This window comes from Culex pipiens, chromosome 2 (assembly GCF_016801865.2).
Source record: "Culex pipiens pallens isolate TS chromosome 2, TS_CPP_V2, whole genome shotgun sequence".
Taxonomy (NCBI): domain Eukaryota; kingdom Metazoa; phylum Arthropoda; class Insecta; order Diptera; family Culicidae; genus Culex; species Culex pipiens.
This window is the reverse complement of record NC_068938.1, coordinates 7,588,267-7,610,032: the sequence shown is the minus strand read 5'-3', so window position 1 is coordinate 7,610,032 and position 21,766 is coordinate 7,588,267. Positions and strand designations below refer to the sequence as shown.

General features: G+C 38.6%; 1 protein-coding gene across 1 annotated transcript in view; it reads left to right on the top strand.

The window, feature by feature from the left end:
- Positions 1 to 21,766, top strand: part of LOC120425170 (probable serine/threonine-protein kinase dyrk1) — a 171,748-nt gene that overhangs the window by 63,267 nt on the left and 86,715 nt on the right.

The window sequence follows — 21,766 nt, the reverse complement described above, 5'->3', positions numbered from 1 at the left end:
TTAAATTTCATAATACTTGTTCGGTAATTAATTTAGCAGTGTTGCCAAATTGTCAAATTTTATGAATTATTTAAGAATTTTGTCCAATATCTTCTTATCATTTAGAAAACTTTTCCCAACACTTTGCAGTGTTACCAGATCAGTTTTCTAGAAATTCTTTAAACAAAAATCTTTTTTTTTTTGTTGATTTGGATGAAACTTTGTTTATCGATTGCTGAGCTCCAGATATGCTATTTTACATAATTAGTTTACCCAAACAACTATCCATACAAAATTAGAGGCTGTCCATGAAAAAGTGTTAAATATTCGAAAATCTCTATCTTAAGAAAGAATTTTTTTATCAATTTGGTGCCATCGCAAAGTCTTAGGTTATGATCAGGACTATTGGAAAAAATGATAAACAAATGAAAATTATAGCAGTTTTATTACATTTTATAATCAAAACAAGATTTTTTGAGAAGTGCGGTGCTTCGGTGGACGCGCAGTCCTGTTTTTTCGTGATAATTTTTGTCTCTTTTGTGTCGCTCTTTGTATGCATGAGGTGATTGGGCATAATAATTGAATAATACCATCAGAAGTGCGGTGCTTCGGTGGACGCGCAGTCCTGTTTTTTCGTGATAATTTTCGTCTCTTTTGTGTTGCTATTTGTGTGCATGGGGTGATTGGTTTTATGTGAGTAGGTTTTATGTGATTAGGTTTTATTTTTTATGTTATTTTCTTTCTCTCCATTTCCTCAGTTTGATTTGCGATGCCTTTCCGTCGGGTCGTGTTTTTTTTCGCGTTCGTCGTCGGTGTGTTTTTCGTTTTTTTTTTTCGCGTGCGTGTATGTGTGTAAAAGTGCGGCTGGTTCTGGTTGTCATCGATGACAATTGAGCCAGTCTTATTTGCGATGCCTTTCGGTCGGGTCGCAGGGTTTTTTCGCGTTCGTCGTCGGTGTGCAATAACAACAAAACCTTATCATACCATTTCAGCTCGATAAACATCGTAACTCGTCGTTCGCTTCGTTAATCAGTACCCCACTAAACATGAATCATGTAAAACTCGTAAAAACATCTCAATTAAAAAGTCAGACTGTTAAATTCTTCATCATTTAATTACAAATAATTTTGGTTCTATCTTTCCACAGCCGGCTGTCTAAGATAAATCCATTTCAATTAAAAGTTAAACGGGAAATGATTCATCCGCAGCATCCGATTGCTTGCCTTGAGATTAAAACATAATACCTTTCAACAAACACTATGATTTTGGGTCGCATCATCATCTTCTATGATGAATCCTGACCAAACACCCTATCCTACTAACAAATTTTCAGGTTCCTGGCGCTTGTGGGGTGTAAGCACAGAGTAAATCAGCTGCCCTAGTAGCAACCTGCGCTAACTAACATTCCCGTCCCTTAAAATCGAGATCTACAAACTGACATGGCGGGCGCCGTTGGTGGCCAATGACTGTTACCTATTCGCAACTGATCTAGCTTTAGCAATCATGGTGTTTTATCTTTTCAGCGCATTCATACATGCTGTTGATAAGGGAAACACCACTAGATCGTCGAAGCATATAATCAGTAGTGCTGAAAGGATATTACGGTTCTGTTCAGCAACGGAGGGGCAACCATGGGTGATCTCTCATGCTCATGCTCATGCTCATTTTATAATCAAAACAAGATTTTGAAAAACTTTACCCCTTTAGATTTTTCCTTTTTTTATAAGTTTTATTGGAAAAATAGTGTCACGTTTTGAGTAAATAATGGTAAATAATGGAAATAATGGACGTTATGTTTTTCGCCCAGTTATGTTTTTTTTTCAAATGGCAATTTGAAAGTCTAAAAAAAAACACTGCAAAAATAAATCAAATTGGTTGTAAAATGAAATTATTGATAAAATGCATTTTTTAAATGGTGTTAATCCTCGACCATCTTAAAAAAAAATATTAGCGTAGCTTAGAAAATTCTCTACAATTATTTTTTTTTGGAAATTTTGTTTGAAACACACTTAAAATTTAAAAATAAACAAATTACGAAAAATATGATTTTATAAGTCATACCTAACTGCATAAACTAATTTGTTAATAAAAAAACGTGAAACTTGTTTTTAATCTGTTTATAAAAAAAACTTTCAGCTTTTTCAATATCACTATTTACAATTCAAGAGGTGCAAATAATTCGATTTTAGCCCTTTTGGAATTTAAGTTTTAGATTTGAAATAAGAGGAAATTTGAAATTTCTAGCCCATTTTTTCAAAATTTATAAGCAAAAAATATTTAAAAAATGCTAAAGTACAAAATGTTTTTAACATTACTTCATTTATGTTTCTACCAAAATTAGCAAAAATATCAAGGAATTTTTCAAAATATTTGCATTTGCAACATTTGCAAGATATATAAACTCCCCTTTTTCATAACAAAAAATACAATAAATAACGTTATACGGTTTATTTAATTTTCAAAATATAAAAAAAAAATCAAAGAGCGATTTCCTTAGGTTTTATTTCTTTTTCAGATCCATGGTCCCAAAATTTTATAGTTGCAAAAAGTCCAAAATGATAAGTGAAAAGTCTTGATAAAAAAAAACTAAAATAAACGGTATGAAATGAATTTTTTAAAAGTTCACAATCAATTGTTCATGTTTTTTCAATGAAAATTCAAATTTTCATCATCATTCTGCCTCATAAATTTTTCGGAGGTTTTTGAAGGCCCCCCTTAAAAAACAAAGAAACTTGAAATAAAATTTGCAATTGTCAAAATTGAACAAAAATATATATTTGATGATTTTTGTGTTTGAAATTGATTTATTGGAGAAAATAGCAATATTTTACTTATGAATTTTTCTACACTATACTGCTGAGTGTAGAAAAAAATTTTTTTTTAGCAAAGATCAAAAATAATCACTTCATATTTTGATAATATGTTTGAATCGAAAAGTATCCAGAATGTGTTTGGTAAAGTCAAGAAAAATATTTAAAAAATCATGTTATTCCACAATATTAATTAGTGACACATTCTGATACCCTCTGATCTTCCCGATGAAACTTTTTTTTAACCCAGAAAAAAAATAAACTGCAGAGATAAATAAGTTAAATCATTGATTCCACACGAAAATCTGAACCTAACCTACTCAAAATCCCAGCCCAGAACCGTCTCAATTTCTCCGATAAAATCCTTCCACGAAGGCTTTCTCCCCTCATCTGGCATCTGGAAATCAATCACGATCGGTTTGCAGCGCTCAATTCAGCCGCGTAATTGTGATAGATGTAGGCCAGATTGGACCGAGTCAAACCCCAGATTTCTGCCCACATTCTCTCCGTTCGTCATCTTCAAAAACATGACCCCGTCGTGACTTCTGTTGGCCACGTTGATAGCCCAAAACGATGACAAACATGTTTTCTCCTCGTTTGAATGGCACACGGATTGGGGGTTGATTAATGACCAGTTTTCTTCGCCGGACATCATTTGGCGTTTTTCCTCTCTTTTTTGTGTGGATTTCGAAGACGATTGTGTAACGTTTTGTGATGTAATCGTAGGAAGAAAGGAAAACGATCAAGCAAAAAGAATCGAGCAATAAAATGTTTTTCTCGGAAGGAAGTTACTTGTTCTTTTGCCAAGATGAACATTCAGGTTGTCAGTCGACCAAACACGAAGATTTCCATGAAAATCACTCAGAGAGAATTGAAACAATATTTCTTTTTTTTTCAAAATGTTGTATCCAATTTGATGGTTTTTCGACCAAAAATTTTATGACATTAAATTGTCAGATAATTTCAAATTGCTCTTTTGGCAGGTGCTCAAATCCATGCTTTCAGCCTCAAGTCATTTAAAAAAAATCGACCGTAAATTGGATTTTATAATCGATTGCCCTAGCACTGAAATTGTGTGAACAACTGTCCATTTTGCTAGCTGATGCTGTGCAACGAGCAGGATATTTATTTATCTGGTCACCCTCAGGCAAGGATGCCACCCAGCCAGCCGTACAAAAATGATATTTTATTCACCGCAGACAACGAAATGAAAATGTCCTAGCTGCCCCCAAACTAGACTCGATTGGGTGGAAGCTCCCCAAAGGCAATATTTTTATATTTTTTGAAGTCGCTTCGCCCAACGATGTCGAAAAGTTGTCTAAACGACGTGTCTTTCCCATATCGAAAAAGCAAATGGATTATGTTTCTTTTGTATATCTGGGGGGAAAAAAACACCAAATCCTGCGAGGAAAATAAAACCTTCAAACGTCGAGCGAATTCTGAAGGGAAAATATGTTTGTATTTTTCAATTTTCCCAGCCCCGAAAAGAAGGCTTCGAATTCTACGCTAGAAGAAAGGGGAACGTTTGCTTTGGTTGAGCCATGATTTTGGTCTGTGTCATGGATGATCCAATTTTCATCAACTGAAATCCCAATTTCGGAGTCAGTTTGCGAACCAACAATGGTATATGAATCTTTCTGGATATCACGAATGTTGTTTCTTTCGGTGTCTTTTATTGGCTGACAATAGAAAAGAGTAATCCCTCTTTTGATCCAAAACATGGGGCGTCAAGATTCAAGATTCAAGATTCAAGATTCAAGATTCAAGATTCAAGATTCAAGATTCAAGATTCAAGATTCAAGATTCAAGATTCAAGATTCAAGATTCAAGATTCAAGATTCAAGATTCAAGATTCAAGATACAGGTAAGAGATTTCATGAGCAAATTAATCTAGGCAAGTCATAACAGAACAATTAAGTTGTTCTTTCCATACAATAGACTCTGCCAAATTCACCGAGTTTGAGTGGGACTTCCTCCCACACCTGACAGACGGCAGGTGAGTCAGAAAATGTGCCAAGAAAAGTGTGGGTACAATCAATCGACGAAACGAACATAACAACTAGGACAAAGCTGAACTTTTTTTTCCGGCGCAGAGGAGTCGACCTTTCTTCAGTTTATTTGTCGATTCTGATGTAAAAGGCTTCTTTTTTAGCTTGTCATTTGCGATTTGAATTAAGTTGATTCTGGGAAATCTGTGGCATTTCAATCAAATTGTTGAACATTGTGGGAAGAGATTGGAATTGATGGTTTTGTCAAACCTTAACTAGAAAAGCAAGAACGAATGCTAGCATTCCGAAAAGCATTTATTTTTCCAACTGAACCAGAAAATTGTCAATTTAGCTAACAGAGCAATGACTCACCTTAATGTTCAGGTAGTAATAAACAAAATTTAAAACCTGTCGGAAACAACATAAAAAGACCCTCCTTCTTGAAATTCAGAACGCAAACCGGAGACAGCTAATAAATGCGTTTTTATTCAAATCGATACACTGAAGAAGGCGAAACAAAAAAAAACTCACCGGGAAAGGATCCCTGCGGAAACACCCCCTCTGATGGAAAAGGACGAAAAAACAGGAAGGACAAAAAAGGTGCTAAAATATTCCTCTTCCCAGTCCTCGTTTCTCCAGACATAAGCAAAACATGGGCGAAAAGTTCTCCAATCCAGTTGAAGAAGTTGTTACCTTCCTCACATTTATGCAGATTTTCCAAATGTGTTCCGAATATTCATCTCCTATGGAACTCTAAACCGTCTAAAATATTTTTTTTTTGTGTGGCGATATTTTATGACAGAGTTGCAAGATCTTCAGTTTAATCCAACAAACTGTCAGTCGATTTCGAAAATATTTTTTATCCACATTTACAGTCAAACTTATGGTTGAAAAAGTGGCGGTCAAATTTTCTGGGTTTTGAATTTCCCGGGAAACGGGAAAAATATTTTTGGAATCCCGGGAAATTTTTGGAACAGTCCAAAAATTTATGCTTCATTATTTTTTTATGTTTTCAAGCTTAAAAACATAGAATTCCCAAAAACAGGTGGCAACAAAATATATTTTTCAAAAAACTTAAGATGAAAACATTTTTTGCATTCAAATGTTGAAACTATGGCTTGTTATTTAAATTTTTAATTTTTTTGAATGGAATTTTTGCAAACATTCATGTGTTAAATAAATTCACCGTGAAATTTAAAAAAATATAGAAAAAATTAAAATTACAACTTTCACAAAAAACTTTTGCAAAAAACACATTTTACAAATTATCTACTACCGCCAACTAGGATAAAACAGGAATACAGTCTGAATAGGTAAGGAGATTTTAAAGCAATAAATTTAAAAATCGGTGTTAACTGAAATTGTTTTGTTCTGTTTCTGTTTTAACCAAAGTCATTCAAATCATCATGCAAAAAAGGCTAAATAGCTGTCTTATTTCGTTTAATTTGTCCTGACACCACAGTGTTTGATGGCAAATAATTGGATTTGTTTTTTTTTTTCCAAATTTAAATCATGAACATACGTAGATATCTCAATCTTTTTAAAATATATTAAATCAGATAGTTAGCCTAGCATTTTGCACATCATTTTAACAGTTTTCCCCAAATCACCAAATTAATTATGCCGAAAACAAATTATAATCCTTTAAAATTATTATCGATTATGAGGTATTCAACTGTGAATCTATTTCTACAACCAAATTTTAATATATTTTTTTCTGACCATTTTTTTTAATTTCGGGATTTCCCGTGACAAATTATAAAAAATCCCGGGATTCGGGAAAACCCGGTTTTGGAAAAAAATCGTGAGAATTCCCGGGATGGACGCACTAGTTGAAAGCGTACAGTTAAAGTCAATTTTGGGCGGCAAAAATTAATGACAGGGTTGCCAGTCAGCCAGTGAGACATTTTTTTTAGATGTACTCCTGAATTTTACATACAAAAATCTGTTTTAAATTTAGGTATTTTTTTAACGATACTTTGTCTATAGATTCTTTAGGTCCAAATAATTCATTTTACATAATTGGTTTCTCCATACTTTTGAGCTATGACGGATGTTCTAATAGTATTTTTTTGAAAGTAGCAAAAATTTACCCGAAAAGGCTTTTAAAAATTATTTCAAAATTAGGAATCAATACATATTTTTGTGATTTATTTAAATTTAATTGCATTGTTTTTTTGATTAGCTCCAAATTTAAAAAAAATGAAACAGTGTCTTTTTTGTGCCCATCTCTGTAAAAAAAATTAAAGCTTAAACAATTCTCTAAAGTTGTCTTTTTTGGACATTGCATTGTTGGATATGGTCTTGCAGGATTGAAACTAATAATGAAATGTTTTTTTTAAGTGCTACACATTCCTCCCTCATTTTTGAATAAATGATATCATGGAAACTAATGTTCCGGTTTTAAATGAGAAAATGTAAAAATCAGTTAAGGTGAAGCCGTTGATCACACTACTCGACAAAACAAAACTTGTGTCAAGGGATTGACGATATCTCATCGGTTCCTCAGAGAAAAGGCATCCCCGAATCCGATGCAATCGACAGAATTTGATTTTATGTCCACGCGGACTGACGAGAAGCTGGTAAATTTTTTAACATAAAAAAATCGAACAATTTAAAAAAAACTTGCGTCTCCTCCCAACTATATGAGCCATCTACAAAAATATGGAGGCGCCTGGTGCATAGCCATTTCCTTTAAGCACAACGGAAACAACCAATACAAATGTATAAAAAAGTTGTCAAGTTCGGGGGGTCCACAGCTAGCATTTTTTGTACGATTATAAAAATAAATATTAAAAGTTTAAAATTAAAATATTTGAAAAACATTTTTTTTAAATATATTTGTTTACTAAAATTTTATGTTTCTCAAAGGTCTATGGGTACTTCGGGATGTCCATGGTAATCCAAGGACTCCCTAGAGTTAAGATCTATGAGTCTACCGCCGTAACAAGCAAGAGGTCGTCGGATTTTGACCCCGGATTATGTGCGTATAGCATCAGTGGATATGGTAGACTACTATATGAATGTAATGGGATGTACATGGTCATCCAAGGACTCCCTGGAGTTAAGATCTACGAGTCTACCGCCGTAACAAGCAAGAGGTCGTCGGATTTTGACCCCGGATCATGTGCGTATAGCACCAGTGGATATGGTAGACTACTATATGAATGTAATGGGATGTCCATGGTCATCCAAGGACTCCCTGGAGTTAAGATCTATGAGTCTACCGCCGTAACAAGCAAGAGGTCGTCGGATTTTGACCCCGGATCATGTGCGTATAGCATCAGTGGATATGGTAGACTACTATATGAATGTAATGGGATGTACATGGTCATCCAAGGACTCCCTGGAGTTAAGATCTACGAGTCTACCGCCGTAACAAGCAAGAGGTCGTCGGATTTTGACCCCGGATCATGTGCGTATAGCATCAGTGGATATGGTAGACTACTATATGAATGTAATGGGATGTACAAGGTCATCCAAGGACTCCCTGGAGTTAAGATCTATGAGTCTACCGCCGTAACAAGCAAGAGGTCGTCGGATTTTGACCCCGGGTCATGTGCGTATAGCACCAGTGGATATGGTAGACTACTATATGAATGTAATGGGATGTACATGGTCATCCAAGGACTCCCTGGAGTTAAGATCTACGAGTCTACTGCCGTAACAAGCAAGAGGTCGTCGGATTTTGACCCCGGATCATGTGAGTATAGCATCAGTGGATATGGTAGACTACTATATGAATGTAATGGGATGTACATGGTCATCCAAGGACTCCCTGGAGTTAAGATCTACGAGTCTACCGCCGTAACAAGCAAGAGGTCGTCGGATTTTGACCCCGGATCATGTGAGTATAGCATCAGTGGATATGGTAGACTACTATATGAATGTAATGGGATGTACATGGTCATCCAAGGACTCCCTGGAGTTAAGATCTACGAGTCTACCGCCGTAACAAGCAAGAGGTCGTCGGATTTTGACCCCGGATCATGTGAGTATAGCATCAGTGGATATGGTAGACTACTATATGAATGTAATGGGATGTCCATGGTCATCCAAGGACTCCCTGGAGTTAAGATCTATGAGTCTACCGCCGTAACAAGCAAGAGGTCGTCGGATTTTGACCCCGGATCATGTGCGTATAGCATCAGTGGATATGGTAGACTACTATATGAATGTAATGGGATGTACAAGGTCATCCAAGGACTCCCTGGAGTTAAGATCTATGAGTCTACCGCCGTAACAAGCAAGAGGTCGTCGGATTTTGACCCCGGGTCATGTGCGTATAGCACCAGTGGATATGGTAGACTACTATATGAATGTAATGGGATGTACATGGTCATCCAAGGACTCCCTGGAGTTAAGATCTACGAGTCTACTGCCGTAACAAGCAAGAGGTCGTCGGATTTTGACCCCGGATCATGTGAGTATAGCATCAGTGGATATGGTAGACTACTATATGAATGTAATGGGATGTACATGGTCATCCAAGGACTCCCTGGAGTTAAGATCTACGAGTCTACCGCCGTAACAAGCAAGAGGTCGTCGGATTTTGACCCCGGATTATGTGAGTATAGCATCAGTGGATATGGTAGACTACTATATGAATGTAATGGGATGTACAAGGTCATCCAAGGACTCCCTGGAGTTAAGATCTATGAGTCTACCGCCGTAACAAGCAAGAGGTCGTCGGATTTTGACCCCGGGTCATGTGCGTATAGCACCAGTGGATATGGTAGACTACTATATGAATGTAATGGGATGTACATGGTCATCCAAGGACTCCCTGGAGTTAAGATCTACGAGTCTACTGCCGTAACAAGCAAGAGGTCGTCGGATTTTGACCCCGGATCATGTGAGTATAGCATCAGTGGATATGGTAGACTACTATATGAATGTAATGGGATGTACATGGTCATCCAAGGACTCCCTGGAGTTAAGATCTACGAGTCTACCGCCGTAACAAGCAAGAGGTCGTTCGATTTTGACCCCGGATTATGTGAGTATAGCATCAGTGGATATGGTAGACTACTATATGAATGTAATGGGATGTCCATGGTCATCCAAGGACTCCCTGGAGTTAAGATCTATGAGTCTACCGCCGTAACAAGCAAGAGGTCGTCGGATTTTGACCCCGGGTCATGTGCGTATAGCACCAGTGGATATGGTAGACTACTATATGAATGTAATGGGATGTACATGGTCATCCAAGGACTCCCTGGAGTTAAGATCTACGAGTCTACTGCCGTAACAAGCAAGAGGTCGTCGGATTTTGACCCCGGATCATGTGAGTATAGCATCAGTGGATATGGTAGACTACTATATGAATGTAATGGGATGTACATGGTCATCCAAGGACTCCCTGGAGTTAAGATCTACGAGTCTACCGCCGTAACAAGCAAGAGGTCGTCGGATTTTGACCCCGGATTATGTGAGTATAGCATCAGTGGATATGGTAGACTACTATATGAATGTAATGGGATGTCCATGGTCATCCAAGGACTCCCTGGAGTTAAGATCTATGAGTCTACCGCCGTAACAAGCAAGAGGTCGTCGGATTTTGACCCCGGATCATGTGCGTATAGCATCAGTGGATATGGTAGACTACTATATGAATGTAATGGGATGTACATGGTCATCCAAGGACTCCCTGGAGTTAAGATCTACGAGTCTACCGCCGTAACAAGCAAGAGGTCGTCGGATTTTGACCCCGGATCATGTGCGTATAGCACCAGTGGATATGGTAGACTACTATATGAATGTAATGGGATGTACATGGTCATCCAAGGACTCCCTGGAGTTAAGATCTATGAGTCTACCGCCGTAACAAGCAAGAGGTCGTCGGATTTTGACCCCGGATCATGTGCGTATAGCACCAGTGGATATGGTAGACTACTATATGAATGTAATGGGATGTCCATGGTCATCCAAGGACTCCCTGGAGTTAAGATCTACGAGTCTACCGCCGTAACAAACAAGAGGTCATCGGCTTTTGACCCCGGATCATGTGCGTATAGCATCAGTGGATATGGTAGACTACTATATAAATGTGTTGGGCTCCCTGGAGTTAAGATCTACGAGTTTACCGCCGTAACAAAAAAGAGGTCGCCGTTTGGCTAAAGTGGTAAGCAAGGACTTTTGTTCATCGTTCAAACTTAAATATTTCGATAACTTTACATCGATTGTAGATCTTAACTCCAGGGAGTCCTTGGATGACCATGTACATCCCATTACATTCATATAGTAGTCTACCATATCCACTGATGCTATACGCACATAATCCGGGGTCAAAATCCGACGACCTCTTGCTTGTTACGGCGGTAGACTCATAGATCTTAACTCCAGGGAGTCCTTGGATGACCATGTACATCCCATTACATTCATATAGTAGTCTACCATATCCACTGATGCTATACTCACATGATCCGGGGTCAAAATCCGACGACCTCTTGCTTGTTACGGCAGTAGACTTGTAGATCTTAACTCCAGGGAGTCCTTGGATGACCTTGTACATCCCATTACATTCATATAGTAGTCTACCATATCCACTGATGCTATACGCACATGACCGGGGTCAAAATCCGACGACCTCTTACTTGTTACGGCGGTAGACTCATAGATCTTAACTCCAGGGAGTCCTTGGATGACCATGGACATCCCATTACATTCATATAGTAGTCTACCATATCCACTGATGCTATACTCACATGTTCCGGGGTCAAAATCCGACGACCTCTTGCTTGTTACGGCGGTAGACTCGTAGATCTTAACTCCAGGGAGTCCTTGGATGACCATGTACATCCCATTACATTCATATAGTAGTCTACCATATCCACTGATGCTATACGCACATGATCCGGGGTCAAAATCCGACGACCTCTTGCTTGTTACGGCAGTAGACTCATAGATCTTAACTCCAGGGAGTCCTTGGATGACCATGTACATCCCATTACATTCATATAGTAGTCTACCATATCCACTGATGCTATACGCACATGACCCGGGGTCAAAATCCGACGACCTCTTGCTTGTTACGGCGGTAGACTCATAGATCTTAACTCCAGGGAGTCCTTGGATGACCTTGTACATCCCATTACATTCATATAGTAGTCTACCATATCCACTGATGCTATACGCACATGATCCGGGGTCAAAATCCGACGACCTCTTGCTTGTTACGGCGGTACACTCGTAGATCTTAACTCCAGGGAGTCCTTGGATGACCATGTACATCCCATTACATTCATATAGTAGTCTACCATATCCACTGGTGCTATACGCACATGATCCGGGGTCAAAATCCGACGACCTCTTGCTTGTTACGGCAGTAGACTCGTAGATCTTAACTCCAGGGAGTCCTTGGATGACCTTGTACATCCCATTACATTCATATAGTAGTCTACCATATCCACTGATGCTATACGCACATGATCCGGGGTCAAAATCCGACGACCTCTTGCTTGTTACGGCGGTAGACTCATAGATCTTAACTCCAGGGAGTCCTTGGATGACCATGGACATCCCATTACATTCATATAGTAGTCTACCATATCCACTGATGCTATACTCACATGATCCGGGGTCAAAATCCGACGACCTCTTGCTTGTTACGGCGGTAGACTCGTAGATCTTAACTCCAGGGAGTCCTTGGATGACCATGTACATCCCATTACATTCATATAGTAGTCTACCATATCCACTGATGCTATACTCACATGATCCGGGGTCAAAATCCGACGACCTCTTGCTTGTTACGGCAGTAGACTCGTAGATCTTAACTCCAGGGAGTCCTTGGATGACCATGTACATCCCATTACATTCATATAGTAGTCTACCATATCCACTGATGCTATACGCACATGACCCGGGGTCAAAATCCGACGACCTCTTGCTTGTTACGGCGGTAGACTCATAGATCTTAACTCCAGGGAGTCCTTGGATGACCATGTACATCCCATTACATTCATATAGTAGTCTACCATATCCACTGATGCTATACGCACATGATCCGGGGTCAAAATCCGACGACCTCTTGCTTGTTACGGCGGTACACTCGTAGATCTTAACTCCAGGGAGTCCTTGGATGACCATGTACATCCCATTACATTCATATAGTAGTCTACCATATCCACTGGTGCTATACGCACATGATCCGGGGTCAAAATCCGACGACCTCTTGCTTGTTACGGCGGTAGACTCATAGATCTTAACTCCAGGGAGTCCTTGGATGACCATGTACATCCCATTACATTCATATAGTAGTCTACCATATCCACTGGTGCTATACGCACATGATCCGGGGTCAAAATCCGACGACCTCTTGCTTGTTACGGCGGTAGACTCGTAGATCTTAACTCCAGGGAGTCCTTGGATGACCATGTACATCCCATTACATTCATATAGTAGTCTACCATATCCACTGATGCTATACGCACATGATCCGGGGTCAAAATCCGACGACCTCTTGCTTGTTACGGCGGTAGACTCATAGATCTTAACTCCAGGGAGTCCTTGGATGACCATGGACATCCCATTACATTCATATAGTAGTCTACCATATCCACTGATGCTATACGCACATAATCCGGGGTCAAAATCCGACGACCTCTTGCTTGTTACGGCGGTAGACTCATAGATCTTAACTCTAGGGAGTCCTTGGATTACCATGGACATCCCGAAGTACCTATAGACCTTTGAGTAACATAAAATTTTAGTAAACAAATATATTTAAAAAAAATGTTTTTCAAATATTTTAATTTTAAACTTTTAATATTTATTTTTATAATCGTACAAAAAATGCTAGCTGTGGACCCCCCGAACTTGACAACTTTTTTATACATTTGTATTGGTTGTTTCCGTTGTGCTTAAAGGAAATGGCTATGCACCAGGCGCCTCCATATTTTTGTAGATGGCTCATATAGTTGGGAGGAGACGCAAGTTTTTTTTAAATTGTTCGATTTTTTTATGTTAAAAAATTTACCAGCTTCTCGTCAGTCCGCGTGGACATAAAATCAAATTCTGTCGATTGCATCGGATTCGGGGATGCCTTTTCTCTGAGGAACCGATGAGATATCGTCAATCCCTTGACACAAGTTTTGTTTTGTCGAGTAGTGTCATTTTCGAAGAAAATTAATCATCGCTATAAAAAATTCTGTATTAAATTCAATTTAACGAATTTCAGCACCAAAAGGAATCAGCATGTGTCGGTTGTTGCCTTCTTGAAGCCACTGAAGGAATTTTTGATCTAAATCAATTGTGCTTTAAAATTTATATAATTTTGTGGCACAGTCATTGACGTCCTAGTTGGCAATCATTGATTAATGCCGATTTCCATAACTTAACAAGGAATGGGATAATCGCTACCAAAAGAAATCAGCATGTCGTCGCCATCGTGCTAACTTGTCGTACGTGCATTTTGGGCCATATTGAGTTAAGAACGCCATTTTGTGCAGCTCACAATGCCTCACCTTTTGACCTTCACAGATCCCCAAAATTCGATTTCAATCCTGAGATATTCAACAAAAACCGAAAAAACTCCGTGCATTTTTGTCACTTTACATATGAAAGTAGTTTCAATCTTGTCGTGCTATCTTGTCACTCCATGAAAATTGATGTAAGTGCGACAAAAGGCCAAAGGGATTTCAGGCCAGGAAAGTCAGGATGCGTTTGTCGCACGTACAAGCTAGACTACCGTAAACATTTGTAATTATAACTCGGGACTCCAGCAACCAACCTCAACCAAACTTTGGGACAATGCACAGAATGGTGAGCCAAACAAAACGTGTTTGTTATTGTTTACATTGCGTGCTCTCGTTTTTGAATATTCAAGGTCAAACATTAAAACGCGTTTTTCTCGGAACGTCAAAATGGCGGGTGCGACAAGATAGCACGACGACGTCGATGTGTAGGGCACTATTCTAAACAACTTGTTGAAGGAATTTTGTCAAAATATTGAAAGCGACGCAAAATTTATATCTTTGAACGAAATATCATGACAATGATGGAAGTCTTCACGTTAAACAATCAAAAAAGTCTACCAAAAACCTATTGAAAGACGATTTTTGTTTGGTTTGATACTCAAAATTAAATTGGGAAGGGTTGCCAGATGTTATATTTTTAACTAGCAGAAATGTTGCCAATTTTGAGACTTTTAGTCAATATTTAAAAGTGATGATTACTTGTATTATAGAAAATTCTTATTGTAAAGTTTAGTTTTTGATGAATTTTATCACCTTTTCTCAGTAAAAAAGACAATCGTGAAGATTAAAGCAAGCTTCGCGCTACCTTTCGCAATCGACCAGCGCGAGGCAGAAGCAGCCTTTGGCTTATATTTCAGAGTTGCTTCACGATTGTCACGTGGACACGTGGAAAGCGCCATGCAACACTTCGCCATTGTCGCCGCCTACTATGTAGACGCGGGTGGGGGTGGATTTGGGTTGGGTTGGAAAAACGGGAAGCGCTAAATTTATGTTCACTCGACGGTGAGCAAGTTTTGCGATGGCTACTTCGATGGTTTTACAGTTGGAAAGTTGAGAAAAGTTTTTGCATTTTTTTAGTTGAGATTTTTTTTTAAGATTGAACATCCGTGAACAGATATTTAAATTGATTTATAAAAAAGTTGTTTTTTGCTGAATTAATTTGAATTTATTTCACTGACGGTGGATTGATCCCTGGGATTTCCCCATTACTCTGAACCAAACGTCCCCCAGGACCATATCGAGAGAGGGGAAGCATTCAAGGGACGAGGAAAACTCTATTTATATCTTCTCCAGCTGAAAGGTGACGGCTTAGCCAGCGTTACCTTTCTTCCCCCAACCGTTGACTTCGCTGTTTCCTTTTTTGGCGCTTTATCGTTCACAAAAAAAGGACTTTAAGCTATTCGGGGGATGCAAAGTTGTGCCGGGATGTATTAGAAGCATCGCCGATTAGGGCGATAATTCTCGTTGACTTTGTTCTTACGGTTTTTGGGGTAGAGTCGATGTAGCCGAGTGATAAGGTTTTGGTAGAAGGAGGAGATTCCCAGGTCCCGGAACAATCCTCCTGTACGGAACAGCGATTGGCTGAAGGCGGAAGCACATTTCCATCTGAATGGAGAATCTATTTATAAACCCGAGCCACTCATGCTGAACAGTTTGAGCTCATCTACAACATCATAACCTTTTTGCAATACTAGTCCTGTGTGATCCACAGCCACTGCTGGAAGCACATTGGGAAATTCTCCAAACCATTCCGAGCAGAAGGCAAGCAACAACAACTAGTTATGAAGCAATGAGCGTTCCAAGCCCCATATCAAGGGCGAAATTTTTCGAAAAATCAATAAATTTTGTGAAGCGTGTAGCGGGCGCCGTGAGTTCAACCTTGTCGACGAAACTGAACATGTGGGCCAAAACGCCCCAAAACCTGAATGGGTTGCCCTTGCAAGGCATTGCCAATTATATGGTCTTCCCTGTGTCGAAACCGAATTTAATCCTTGTCGCAGCTGCTTCGCTCGCGGTAAATTTAGAAACGCTTTTTGCCACATAATTTGATTAAGTGAGCTTTCACGGCCAGTAAGCTGCCGTGTGATATGGACTCTAGCTATAGTTGGTCTATGATTTACATTTATTGGTCCTGTCGAGCGCACAGCTGGTGGTTATTAATGGTTTATGGAAATTGTCATTTCCCTCGTAATGGCATTGAACTTGTAGTTTGAGCTTCAAACAGGTGAAATTTAGTGGTTTTGTCCTGGCAAATTCACAGTAAATTAAGGCAAACATTACTAACCTCGTTCAACACTGCAGTGCAAATTGCAACGATTCAACCTTCTGAGAATAGCATCAACCTTCATATCCGTTCGCCCCGTGTGTCCTTTGGCCTTGTCAACCTCAACCAACAATGACGACGACGTTGGCAAGCTGTCTTCTTCCGTGAATAAAACTATTTTCCTCGTCAGTAGCTTCATCCTCGGAGATCGACCAAGAACAAAAGGACAAAACTCGCTTCAAGAAGAAAAGTTACAGTCAACTCTCGTTAAGTTGATTACGGCAGTCAACAACAGTGACAAAATCCAAACTTGAGTAGTTGACTGTAATTTTGCCCTCCTGCGTCATCGTCAAAGTCTTGAGACACTCACACACAGAGAGAGGGAGAGATTCAAAGTCAGTTGCAGCATCCTCCAGGATGAAGAAGAGATGGCTGTTTGTGTGTGTGTGTGTGTGTGTGCAACTTCCGACAGGAAATCTAATCTGGATCTGTTTTTCTTGCAATTTCTTGCCTGACTGATGTATATCTTTCTCGCACACACACACAGTTTCACAAAAGAAAAGAAAAGATTTCCTTTCCGCCAGCAGCATTCGCAAAAGTTTGCAATAAAGTTGCATCTTATGAGGAGATTCTTGGGAGTGCTGAGACTCTTAAATTCGTGAAAATTGCGCTGTGAAGAGACGGAAAAGTTCTTAACTTGCCTTCGTGCTGTTTGCAAGGTGTAATTATCTAGCTATTAAATTCCTCTGGAAGCGTGCTTTCTTTTTGGGACGAAGTGGAATGCACGAAAATTTTCGTGTTTGCTTTTTAGGGGTTTCTCATTTTTCTTCAGCAAGAGCAAATTTCTCTTTTTTGTTTAAATTTCAAAACTTAATTGCAAATAAATGTAATTTTTATCAATTTATCAATTTATCAATTTATCAATTTATCAATTTATCAATTTATCAATTTATCAATTTATCAATTTATCAATTTATCAATTTATCAATTTATCAATTTATCAATTTATCAATTTATCAATTTATCAATTTATCAATTTATCAATTTATCAATTTATCAATTTATCAATTTATCAATTTATCAATTTATCAATTTATCAATTTATCAATTTATCAATTTATCAATTTATCAATTTATCAATTTATCAATTTATCAATTTATCAATTTATCAATTTATCAATTTATCAATTTATCAATTTATCAATTTATCAATTTATCAATTTATCAATTTATCAATTTATCAATTTATCAATTTAACATTTTTCAATATCAATTATTTTTTCAAAAAATTTGAGAAGACCTTACCCCATTCAACTCACCTGTGCCGTAAACCGACATTAGCAGACACAAAAACGTTATAAAAATAGATCCACAAGCTCAGAAAACGTATGTGGACTTCAAACATTCCGTCACGTGTCTGCACCTGCTGCCACCTGCCTCCTTCACGAGATGCTCTCTGCAGGGAGGAGCCCATTTCGAGTGCCATTAGGTTCCGTCGTGGTGGGATTTATGCTTATGATAGCTCGACACCGGTGCTTTTAATGATGTTCCAGCGGGCAACCCCTTCAGTCGAGATTCGTCACGATCGTATTTCATGAAAAGCGGAAATGTACCAACATTTTTATTTTTACTCCCCCACTCTCTTCACAAAACCACTTGAAATGTAGCTGCAAAACGTTTCTAAAACATTCATTCAAACACACACACACCATTTGCGCAGTGCATTGGAGCGCTAATTCCCAGCTTCCCGGGTTTGACAATTTCGCGCAAAAAATAGTGTTGTGACACCTAGGACGACGGCGACATCCTGCAGGAAACAGACAGCTTTTCCAGGCCGTCTGTCATAACGTAGAGCTTTCAGGTGTGCGACACGGGAACCCACTTTGGGACGAGAAAATGTGTGACACATTTGCGCGCGAGGTTCGCGGTCTCATGCATGAAAGTTTAACTCGAGTGATCCACTTGTGAAGCTAGGAAGTTGGGTACAGAAAATGACAAACAGTGACTTCTGTTATTCTAATATAATTTGAAGGCACAATTTTGAATTTTTGGATTTTCCATAAAACAATTTTCAATGTTGATAAAATTTATCTTTCATTAAAACATTCACTACATGGTTTCGACTCAACAACATTTTGCAACAAAAACAAAAAAACAAAAACAAAAAAAAAAACAAAAACAAAAACAAAAACAAAAACAAAAACAAAAACAAAAACAAAAACAAAAACAAAAACAAAAACAAAAACAAAAACAAAAACAAAAACAAAAACAAAAACAAAAACAAAAACAAAAACAAAAACAAAAACAAAAACAAAAACAAAAACAAAAACAAAAACAAAAACAAAAACAAAAACAAAAACAAAAACAAAAACAAAAACAAAAACAAAAACAAAAACAAAAACAAAAACAAAAACAAAAACAAAAACAAAAACAAAAACAAAAACAAAAACAAAAACAAAAACAAAAACAAAAACAAAAACAAAAACAAAAACAAAAACAAAAACAAAAACAAAAACAAAAACAAACCCAAACCCAAACCCAAACCCAAACCCAAACCCAAACCCAAACCCAAACCCAAACCCAAACCCAAACCCAAACCCAAACCCAAACCCAAACCCAAACCCAAACCCAAACCCAAACCCAAACCCAAACCCAAACCCAAACCCAAACCCAAACCCAAACCCAAACCCAAACCCAAACCCAAACCCAAACCCAAACCCAAACCCAAACCCAAACCCAAACCCAAACCCAAACCCAAACCCAAACCCAAACCCAAACCCAAACCCAAACCCAAACCCAAACCCAAACCCAAACCCAAACCCAAACCCAAACCCAAACCCAAACCCAAACCCAAACCCAAACCCAAACCCAAACCCAAACCCAAACCCAAACCCAAACCCAAACCCAAACCCAAACCCAAACCCAAACCCAAACCCAAACCCAAACCCAAACCCAAACCCAAACCCAAACCCAAACCCAAACCCAAACCCAAACCCAAACCCAAACCCAAACCCAAACCCAAACCCAAACCCAAACCCAAACCCAAACCCAAACCCAAACCCAAACCCAAACCCAAACCCAAACCCAAACCCAAACCCAAACCCAAACCCAAACCCAAACCCAAACCCAAACCCAAACCCAAACCCAAACCCAAACCCAAACCCAAACCCAAACCCAAACCCAAACCCAAACCCAAACCCAAACCCAAACAATTGTTGAACAGTTTTCGAACACTTTTTGAACGGTTTTACAACAGTTTATGAACAGTTTTTGAACAGTTTTTGAACAGTTTTTGAACAGTTTTTGAACAGTTTTTGAACAGTTTTTGAACCGTTCTTGAACATATCTTGAATAGTTCTTCAATTCTTGAATCATCATTTCTTTCTAGATTTTGAACGTTTTTTTTTTTCAATTTTCATTATGTGTTCTTGAACAGATATTGGAAAATCGAAATTTAATAAATCGATTACATCACCAATTTGCAAATGGACCAAAGAAAAAAACTCCAGTTGGAGTTCAGTTCACCATCTGCCATCTGCCAAAACCCGATACACAACACTGTCAATACCGGCTCTGTGGCCGTCCCAGGAAGCTTCGCGCGCGCTCTTGTCATAAACAAGTCCGTCCCCAAGCCCAGAGCCCAGGCTTAGAAATGGAGAAATGAACACAAGCAAAAAAAGAGTTCGACCAGAATCCAGGTCGTCCTCCGTGTACGGAACCCATTTGCATGCTGTTCGGGGAGGAGGATCACATTTCACCGGACACCGGACACCGCACACACGTGTGCCTAATGAATGTTTGGCTCCGCTGGGACTGCCGGGGAATGATGTACGAGCTTTCGAGCAGGTCGTACCGACGGCAGCAGCAGGTGTTGACAGGTCATTTAACTCTACATCGGATGTGTGCGGATTTCGGCCAGTGTTGCCAGTCATGGAGGGGGGAAACTTTGCGTTTTGAAAAGTGTGCAGTGATGCATCAGAAAAAGCGGGTCGAAAAGTCATTTCCCAAAAGTGTGATGACGATGGGATGTGGGATACCTTTAGGGATCGACCATAAATCATAACCCGGTAGCTGGGAGCACGGTTTGGGATCGTCAAATTAAGATTAATCGCAGTTTTTGTACACATGATTTAATCTGATTTTCATCTTCTTGAATTGAAAGTTTCAATCAAATTAGACAAGTTTGATTCTGATCAAATATCCAAGGAAACAACTCCAACTGAATTTGTCTCCTCCAAGAAGGACAACGAAACTCAACTCAAACATGTTACTGCTTCTGACAACATTGGACAGATTTTGTTGATTTTTATCAGAAAGGTCACCATTTTCCTCGCTTCCACCGGAAATGTTTGCTTGCAAGCTGTCGTTAAAATCAAAACAAGTTAACTGCAGTTGACGGCGGTGCTCAGCTTCATCCCTGGAAGGTAGAAGGTCATCCTGGGCAAGATATGAAGCTGTAGTTGCTTCCAGGAAATTCCAAATTAAATTGCAACGGATGATGGAGCGAATGTCAGAGTCGTTTTCAGGAGACTGGCACAGACTCATAATTGCAAACTAACCAGGTCGGAGAAGAGATTTTGACGTTTGATGTAATTTCAGTCGATGGGATGACTTTCCAGGAACTTTTGAATGCATAATAATGGCAGAAGATTTAATCACATTTTGTGCAGCAGATTAAATAAATTTCGGTTTAAATTGGTTTCAATTTTCTGTGCATCAATATTATTGTTTCACCCTGAATTAAAAACATAACCATACACAAATAACAATGCAATTTGTATTGATGATATTGTTTGACCAATTTTCCCCAAACTCCACCACACAGCCTCCCGCAAAAAAAACAACAGTATTATGAGGCTTGTTTCACCGGTGGAAATTTAAATATTTGAGCACTAAATTGAAGTGCAAATATGCCGCACCAGACTCACAGAAATATGCAAACATGTCATGCCACTTTATTCAAGTTTGTGTTTGTGTCATTGAATATGCTGACATGCGTTATTTGAACATGATTGCTGAAATTAAATTGGGGCAAAATGACTAAAGACAAGTGAGAATTTCACCCGGAATCAGGTAACAATATTACAATATTTGAAAAGTAGAACTTGCCATATAAATATCCCATATGCATTTTGGAAAGATTTTTAAATAGATGCAAAATTAGTTTGAATCTTGAATCTTGAATCTTGAATCTTGAATCTTGAATCTTGAATCTTGAATCTTGAATCTTGAATCTTGAATCTTGAA